We start from the raw sequence: 9,815 nt of genomic DNA, 5'->3' as shown, positions 1-9,815 counted from the left end.
ATATATAGGGACAGAGACAGAGAAAATGGGAAGGTTGGTCAGATTTTCTAATTCAAACCTGTTCTGCCTGATGCTACTGTAAAATTGAGTTTATTTATAATAGTTTTATATGGAAATCATATATTTTTATAGATTTATGTGTGACTTTAATTGAAACTTTGCCATAAGATTTATTAATCTCCTCTGATTATATATGTCTAAAGTGAATTTTGATGAGTTACAATTTCCTAAAGTGTCTATTGAAATTTCAAACTTATTAGAATAGAACAGTATATAGTTTTTCCTAGTTTTTTTTTATTATCTTCCTTATCTGTGTTTTACTTTATTTTCACAGCTAGCTTTTGAATGTAGTCATTATAACTACTCTGTTTTCCTTTATAGTTTCAAATTAGTGTACATTTACATATACTTATATTTGTTTTCTCCTTTTTGAAAACATTAGGTTGCAGCCACTCTGAAAAGGCTACATACACTATGATTCTGAACATATGACATTCTGGAAAGGGTTTTCTATGGAGACAGTAGAAATATCAGTGGTTGCCAGGGGTTGAGAGGGAGAGATGAATAGGCAGAGCACAGAGGATTTTTAGGGCAGTGAAAATACTGTATGATACTATAATGGTGGATACATGTCATTATATATTTGTCCAAAACCATAGAATGTGCAACTGCAAGAGTAAACTCTAACATAAATTATGGACTTTTGGTGATAATGATGTGGCAGTATAGGTTTATCAAGTATTACAAAAATGTACCACTCTTTTTGCTGGTGTCATTGAGAGGGGAGGCTAAGCATGTGTGGAAGCAGGCAGTATATAGGAAATCTCTACATCTTCCTCTCAATTGTGCTCTGAGCCTCAAACTTCACTGAAAAAAGAAAATAAAGTCTTAAAGATTGTGTTAAAACTGCAATTAATTTCATTTTAAATAAAGGTATGTACTGCTATATATTTGCCTCTAAATATGACTTCTATAAGATTTCATATTTTCAATTGATAATCTTATAGTTTTTATTTCTAAGTAATTTTCAATTATAGTTTGTAATTTTCTGACCCAGGAGTTATAAGGAGTTTTTTTTTTAATTTACCATTTCTAAATTCTCGGAATTGTTGTTTGTAGTTTTGTTATGTATTTGAGCATTGTGTAGTGTGCCCAGAGACTGTGACACACCGAAATGAAATTTTTTGTCCTTGGCCTAACACAATCACATTTTGTAAAAGTTGCAAAGGATCAAAACTGTGTTAAACACACATGTGGGGGAAGGGAGCAATATCAAAAAATGCACCCATTTCCTACATTCATGCTACACTGAAATTTATTTACCTTATGATATTTATAGATAAAAATGATGCAAGAACCCTTGTAACACTGTATGTGATAATTCACTGATTTAGTGTTATCATGGATAGTAAAAGTTGGAAAGTCAATACAGAATGTAACTACAGATAATCTGGCCCAGCGTCTTTATTTGCAGATGAACAAACTTGGATTTGGGATCTTTAAAACTACTTGTTCAGTGCCACATAGGAAATTAGTGGATTAAGAGATGTGGACCCCAGGCCCTTTACCATCATTTAGGATCTTCCCTGTTGCCAAAAGCTTTGAAAATCACCTCATCACTGACCATGAATAGGAAATATAACATAAAATAAAATATAATTTATGTGTTTCAAATTCAGGGAGCAGAAGTCCTTCAGGAAGCAGGCTCAATATTATATATATGCAAATTAAACAGTTTCTTTTGTGGTTTGAGAAGAATGGCATTAGAAAAGACTTTTGTATCCACCAATATATCTCCCTGACTTCCTGGCCACAATTAACTTTATCACTCATAAGTCATTCTTTGGGTTTAGACAGAGGTCTCCTTACTTCTAATTTTTAAATGCAAATGTTCCCGTTGCATATTAAAGGCTTTCACCTTAAGTGTCTGATTTTTATCACACCCTTTTTAGAAGAAAGAAGAAGAACCATGAATGCAGGAAAATGATAACAATCCTAAGTGAGACCTGATGAAGAAAGCTGCCATTCATTTTAAATTGTGGACTGCACAGGCTGTGTTCTGGAATCAGAAAACTAGTGCAGATTTGCATGTGAAGTTTCTCGTATGTTGTGCTTACTGATGCAGTGTTTTAATCAGCATTTGATGTAAGCTTTCCTGTTTCCCTCCAATGGAAACAATATTGGGCCCTCTGGCATTTTATAAGAAGAAAATTCTCCCTTTGCTCACAGATATGGAGTGCAAAGAGATATAAAATAAATCTTCAAAGGACTTCTCTTTACTGTTTTAACAGCCTTGTCTTCAAGCATCAGGTCACGAAGAGATACAGAGAGAAACTTATTTTTTATTTCAGTACATACCATTCTTGATTTTTTAAAAATTGGTCAATATAGTCCTGCCTGATCAATAAATTTTGATATCTGGCTTCTCAGAAATCAATATCTGCTTTTTCAGTCTATTTTTTCTTAATGGCACTGAGAGGTTAATTAGTATGGCCAGTGCCATGGGGTGACTCATCTACTAAGTCCTGTCTAAGAAAACTAGAACTGTGAATTACTACCCCATGTTCAACAACAAAAAGCACTGTCTTTTAAAGAAAGCACAACTGCTTGTTTATGGGAACTTCTGAATCCTTTGTCATCAAGATTCCAAATTTGATATTGCTTATAAATTGTTTGTATTCTGAGATAGTCTGATATCTATTTAGATGTTATGAGTTCCTTAAACCTTCGAGAAAAAAAGAATTATTATATTAAAGCCTTGAATATAAGTAAATAAAGTGATCCTTTCAGTTGTTTAAAATGGAAAATTCAAATGGTTCTGAAGAACCTAGGGGCAGGACAGGAATAAAGACACAGATGTAGAGAATGGACTTGAGGACATGGGGAGGGGGAAGGGTAAGCTGGGATGAAGTGAGAGAGTGGCATTGACATATATACACTACCAAATGTAAAATAGATAGCTAGTGAGAAGAAGCCATAGAGCACAGGGAGACCAGCTCAGTGCTTTGTGACCACCTAGAGGGTGGGAGAGGGAGGGTGGGAAGGAGATGGAAGAGGGAGTAGATATTGGGATATATGTATATGTATAGCTGATTCACATTGTTATAAAGCAGAAACTAATACGCCATTGTAAAGCAATTATAATCCAATAAAGAGGTTAAAAAAAAAAGAAAAAAGAAATGAGAAGACCTATGCCTTCCGAAAAAAAAAAAAAAAGGAAAATTTTCATGGAGCTAGCACCTGAAATCTAACTTTTCTGGATCATAACTGGGTATTTTGGGTACATTTTTAGAGTTCAAAAAATTTATTGATTATTCAACTATCCAGTTCTGAATCTATGTAATTTTAATCAGGAAATGACTTCAAGTATTAGAATGTAGAATAAGAGAGAGTACTATTGGGATGTCCAATGTTAGTAGGGGTTTGAAGTACAAGTGCACATTTCTGCAGGATTTTATTCTCCATTGTGTCTTTGTTTCTATTACTTCTAAAATTTTAATAGGCAGATTCTAAATCATTGAGTCTTGATTTGGGCCTGAGATTCTGCATTTTTAACAGACTCTCATGCTATTCTAAAGCAGCAGCAGAAACTTGAAGTTTGTTACACAGTGGTTCTTGAACCAGCAAATATAACATGAACCAATTATTTTTGCAATAACTGGAAACCTTTTAAAAATACCTATTAGAATCTGCGGTGGGTCTCAGGCTTTGGTAATTTTTGTAAAGCTCCTGAAGAGATGTTAATTGAGTGTAAGAATTGGAAATCACCAGTATTGGAATTTATATCATTCTTCAAAACCCAAGTCAGTCTCCACCTCCACTAGCTTTTCCTTGATAAGTCTCCCTTGTTAATTCTACTCTTCACTTTTCTCCCATTGTCCTGATGATTTGAAATACTTTCTAAGGACTTCCTCAGTGGTCCAGTGGTTAAGACTCTGCACTTCCACTGCAGGGGGCAGAGGTTCGATCTCTGGTTGGGAAACTAAGATACTACATGCCATGCGGTGTGGCCAAAAAAACAATTAAGTTAAAGAAAAAAGAAACACTTTCTGGTTAAAGTGACTTATTATTAAGACTTATATATCCTACCCTCTAAATGGAAGTCTCCTGGATCTACTTTTTAAGTTCCCCAGGGCATTTAGATCATTACCTCCATCTTCCATGCACTGATCTCTGGACTTTGACCTTTTTGTAATTAAAGGTATTAATAGACACACCTTGATATCTGTAACATAATCCCCTTCATTTTTGTTTGTTTATTTTAGCAATAATCATATAGTATTTGCTTTAAAAAAATTCAGGAAGAAGTAGATGTTACCTTTTGTAGGCTGAGAATTGAACCAGTTCAGGACAGCCATTGGAGTTTCTAAACTTGGTCTTTAACACTATTTTAAGGAAAGCTAGATATTCTTATGCCAATATTTAGGCCTAACAGTGGAACATCTAACTTTATCAGGGACAACAGAATCTTATGTTAGGGCTCATTTCTCCTTTTGTAGTTATTGCAAAAATAACCCACCAGCATAGTCAATTCATCTATATTTTTGCAGCAATATCATAGATAACATGATGCAACCTAATTTTCATTTAATATTATAAATATTTTTGGCTTGCTACATTGTTATTTCATTCTTTTTTTACCTTCACTTTTCCACAAAAAACATTTTTCTGTGCTTATGCTATCCCATATAACACACACACACAGCATTAAAATTATTATGAGTTTATTAAAGTGCCCTTAAGTTTCAAATCCTTATGGTCAGTTGTATCAGTCAGCTCAGGCTGCCATAATAAAATAGCATAGTCTGGGTAGTTTAAACAACAGAACTGTATTTTGTCTCAGTTCTGGATGCTGAAAGTCTAACATCAGAATGCCAGCACAGTAGAGTTCTGGTGAGAGCTCTCTTCCTGGCTTGCAGATGGCCACTTTCTTGCTGTGTCATGACACAGCAGAGAGAGATAATTTTTCTCTCTTCCTTTTCCTGTAAGCTCACCAATCCCATAGGATTGCCTGCTTACTCTTATGATGTCATTTAACCTTAAATACCTCCTAAAATACCTGTCTGCAAATGCAGGCACTTTGGTGGTTAGGATTTCAACATACGAATTGGGGGTAGGACACAATTCAGTCCATAGCAGTTGTCCAGTAGGCTACATGGAACTGAGCCTCCATAAACCCATCTTACCTATATGATAACTATACAGATTTTCATAGATTTTACATGTTATAAATGTCAGTAACCTTGTATCAGTCCCACAATAGCACCACTAAGCCCTTGACAATTTCAGAAATCAGTAGTAAGGGGAGAATTCTGAGGGAACCAAACAATGAACCTTGGTTCCTGCTTTACAATATCAAAAAGTCTACTGCGTTTCTTTATGTAGACCAAGTTTGGTAAACATTATCAATATATCATTTAAAAGTTTGAGCTTGTGGAATTTAGTACTAAATCTCCAATTTCATTTATTGGCTTGAAATTGAATTAATCTTTTAAAATTCTTGAAATATGTGTATATATAAATTATTAACTAAAATTAAGAATGACTTTGTATTTGAATTTTGTACAAAGAGAAAAAAATAACTATGCCTAATACAGACTTTGATTCCTGACTGTGCAGATAAAGAGAATAATTTCAAGGTAGAATTTGAAATTCACCATTTCCTCTTTGCAAATTTTGACATAAATCAAATTGTTTAAACATAACTTTTAAGGAAATTGACTTTAGAAAAGTGAGTTTTACTTTATGTTACATTGTTATCCCCTTATGCACTTAGATATCTAATGTAGGAGGAGTAATAACACCAGGAGGAGGGAAAAAAATAACTTTCTAGTATCTTTTTATACCTGGTTTTCATGAAATGTATCACATATTGTTACATACAGGGAGGCTTAATAAATATGTATTGGAAAAAAATTGTCTCAATTAAGGATAAATTAATTATATAAAGTGTCCACTATACTTGAATGTCTTTAGGAAAGAGAATAATGTGTAAAATATAGTTTCTTCTCTTAAGAAAATTAGAGAAACAAGACTATTACAGGAGAAAAAATAACAAACAATATCACAATATATAATCAACAAAGTGCAGTATGGATTTTAATTCGTGGAAGACTTAATGGGAAATTAGTAGCTTTAGATTACTATCAAATGACAGGGAGAATTTGTATAGAAGAGTATAAAGAGATATAGGGGAAATAAAAAGATTAAAGCAGCCAGAATTAAATAGTTAAGAAATCAGGTTGAAGAGAGGGATCACACTGGTATATAGTGAGACTAGATAAAATAAATAGGATCTAACGTGATACTTTTTGGTTGTTATGTTTTTGCTTCTCAATCAATATTCTGCATTGATATTTTGTATAAGTTCTAAGGTTGGCTTGTCTGACCCTTATTGAAATTCCTGTGTCACATTTTGGCAGTTCTGACCAGCTTATCACAAACCTTTTCTCTGAATTTTTGGTCCTCTTGCTTAGGGTTGCCTGCTCTCTCAGTTCACAAACTAGATTTCTACTATTTCTTCACCTCTGTCCATTTACTTGGACCTGGAGTGGACACAGGATCCAGATTTGCTACTAAAATTAGAAATTGGGATTCAAAGATAACTCATTATCTATGTTGGCTAATATGAAAAACAGTTAAAATTCAGAAGTTTTGAGATAGTTATATAATGTGGAAAGAGAAGTCTTACAAAATTGAATGCTTTGCAGTCCATATTATCCTCCCCTCACCCCTCCCTTCTTTCCTTGCTTCTTTCCTTCCTTGCTTATTTCCTTCCTTCCTTCCTTTCTTCCTTCCTCTTTTCCTTTCTTCCTTCCTTCTTTCCACTTCATTAGCTAATTTACATAGTTTCTGTAACATGCATCTAGAAGTAAATCATGGATGAGACTGCTCATGTTATGGTATAATAAATTTTAGTAGTAGTGTGTTTCCTTTGATTATCTTGCTATCAGCCCAAATCAAATATAATGTAATACTAGCAATCATATAATATACTAACTCAGTCAAATACCAGAAATGTAAGGAGAACTAGGGAATGTTAGGTATCCTAAAAAATATAGAAAATCAATTTGATTGGGAATATCATCCTAGTCACACACTGTGATTCCTTGTAGTATCTACAACAATAGCTATAAGTAGGAAAACCAACTGATTTAAAGGTTCTTTTTTTTTTTTTTTTTTTTTTTTTTTTGCGGTACGCGGGCCTCTCACTGTTGTGGCCTCTCCCATTGCAGAGCACAGGCTCTGGACGCACAGGTTCAGCGGCCACGGCTCACAGGCCTAGCCGCTCCGCGGCATGTGAGATCTTCCTGGACCGGGTCAAGAACCCGTGTCCCCTGCATCGGCAGGCGGACTCTCAACCACTGTACCACTAGGGAAGCCCTAAACGTTCTTTTATGTCACATAAATTTTCAGGGTGAAATGTCTTCAGTGTGACATCCTCTAACTAGAATTTGTATTGTTGGGCTGCTGAGCAAAAATTACATATGTTTAATAGAGAAAATTACTATTACTGTCCAAGCTTTCCAAAGCCTAAATAAGTTTATAAAAGAAGAAACAATCCTCTGAGACTTAAAAAATTGTCCTCATTTAGGAAATTAATTTTAATATTTTATTAAGCCCAGCTGTTTGATGATGGTTGAGACACTGAATAAAATTTAAAACTTCTGCATGTTATTTGAAGAAAAGAATTGACCCTGTAAGTGAGTGTTAAATTATTTTGGAAGAGAATACGGTTAAGGATATTTTTCCTGTTTTAAAGTATTGTTATAGAATGTTAGGAGTGCAGAGGAGATCTGTAAGTTTGAACAGGGACAAAACCATTGGGAATAGAGAAGTGAGAGAAAATATTCTCTTAGGCAAGCATCAGTGCAGGATGGCTTTAATGACTCCTTCCAGAATGTAACTGGTGGGCTTCCCTGGTGGCGCAGTGGTTGAGAGTCTGCCTGCCAATGCAGGGGACGTGGGTTCGTGCCCCGGTCCGGGAAGATCGCACATGCCACGGAGCAGCTGGGCCCATGAGCCATGGCCGCTGAGCCTGCGCATCCAGAGCCTGTGCTCTGCAACAGAAGAGGCCACAACAGTGAGAGGTCTGCGTACCACAAAAAAAAGAAACAAAAACAAAAAACAGAATGTAACTGGCTTTGTCAATATCTCTACAGAGTTTACATAGGCTCCAGAAGTATTAGTAGTAGAATTACTATAGGGAGGAGAAAAAATGAAGAAATAGTAGATGCCCTCTAAAAGCAGAGGGGACTGTGTACATGAGTACACATGAGATGCTCCAGGGCACTCTGAGAAACAATTGTGTGTGTAAGGAGGGGAGGAGGTGGTGAGGGAAGTGACATAGAAAGAAAAAAGAATAGCAGTGCTATGTGAGCAAAATATAAAATTATTCAGACTCCATTTTTAACCTCAGGTGGGTATGACTTTGGAAGCCAGCCTACTTTTAAAGCAAAAGCTATTCTAGGTTAGAGATTTTCACATTGTTAATGTTCAAAATATATATCCTTTTTAAAAAATAAAAAGTGTGACTAGCCTCAGACAATTAATTGGCTTTATAAATTAAACATGGTGATATCAAAAATGTAGATGGGGGAAACATACTATACTATTTTTTCTATTTAACATCAAACAAATCCTTTTGTCTTAGTCTTTCAGGAAGGATTCATTTATATATTTCTAAAACTTTGAAATCTGCATAGAATCCAAGCTCCACACTAATATACATATAAAATGTATGCTATTTTTTATGAACCACAGGGTCAGAAATGTCCTCCATCTAGCTTCTTTGAAGTTTTGAAGCAAATTATTTTTTCTGATACAGATTAAAGTAGTCATTTTATGAAATAAAATAATTATAGAAACATTGAATTTTCAAAGATACATTCTCTTTAAATAGATGTCTCCATTTATGCTCTTTTGGAATATATTCCTAAATAATATGATTGTTTTTGGTGCAGTGAAAATATCCCCTTTCATTTCACACTGGAGTGCATTTCCTCAATACGTTTTACTAAGAGCATTGTGTTTTCCATTCCTTTGACTATATTTCAAAATAAAGATTAAGATAGAAATTAATATTGTGTGTATATTTTAGGTTTATTGTTGTTTCCAACATCAATATATTTTATGTAAAAATTGATCATCCAGAGACTATTGACAAGAAGTCTTCTTTGTGGGAACTGCCTATGTAACTGAGGCAGAAGCACAGATAAAATTGCTGAATTTTATCTCAACTATAGAAAAAACACATACAAAGGAGTTTGATAATCTTGTTTCCACTTACACTTTCCATTGATGATGTAGAAAATACCATGGGTTGCTAGGTTAATTTTTTTTTTACTTTCTATATTAATCCATTGGAACATCAACTTCTGATAAAGATGAAGTATAACTGGCTCAATTTGAATACCTGCCTTTAACCACTACTGAACCAGAAAAAAAATATACGAAACAGCAGTTTTCAGACATTGGTCAGGTACCACTGGAGAGGTAACCTGAAAAGAAAAGGAAAAAAACAAAATAGCCCAGAATTATCCCAACTATTATTACTACATTGTATGGAGGGGGCACCCATATTCAGACTTGTATTGGGGAAACATAATTGAAAATTTGGGAAGCCAGCTAGAAAGTTCAGGCAGAGTGCAGGAGAGGAGATAGCTGCATGTAGAGAAGAGAGTTTTGCAGAGAAGTCTGAAGAAATGCTTCCCTTCAAGTCTGGAGCTGAGTACTGATCAGCTCAAGTACATTATGCATGCATGTGAAAAAAGTACTCGAGATTGGAGAAAGACCAATAAAAAAACAAACAAGCA

Source organism: Neophocaena asiaeorientalis, unplaced genomic scaffold, assembly GCF_003031525.2.
Source record: "Neophocaena asiaeorientalis asiaeorientalis breed wild unplaced genomic scaffold, Neophocaena_asiaeorientalis_V1.1 scaffold255, whole genome shotgun sequence".
Taxonomy (NCBI): Eukaryota; Metazoa; Chordata; class Mammalia; order Artiodactyla; family Phocoenidae; genus Neophocaena; species Neophocaena asiaeorientalis.
The sequence above is the reverse complement of the archived record's forward strand: the minus strand, read 5'-3'. Positions refer to the sequence as shown.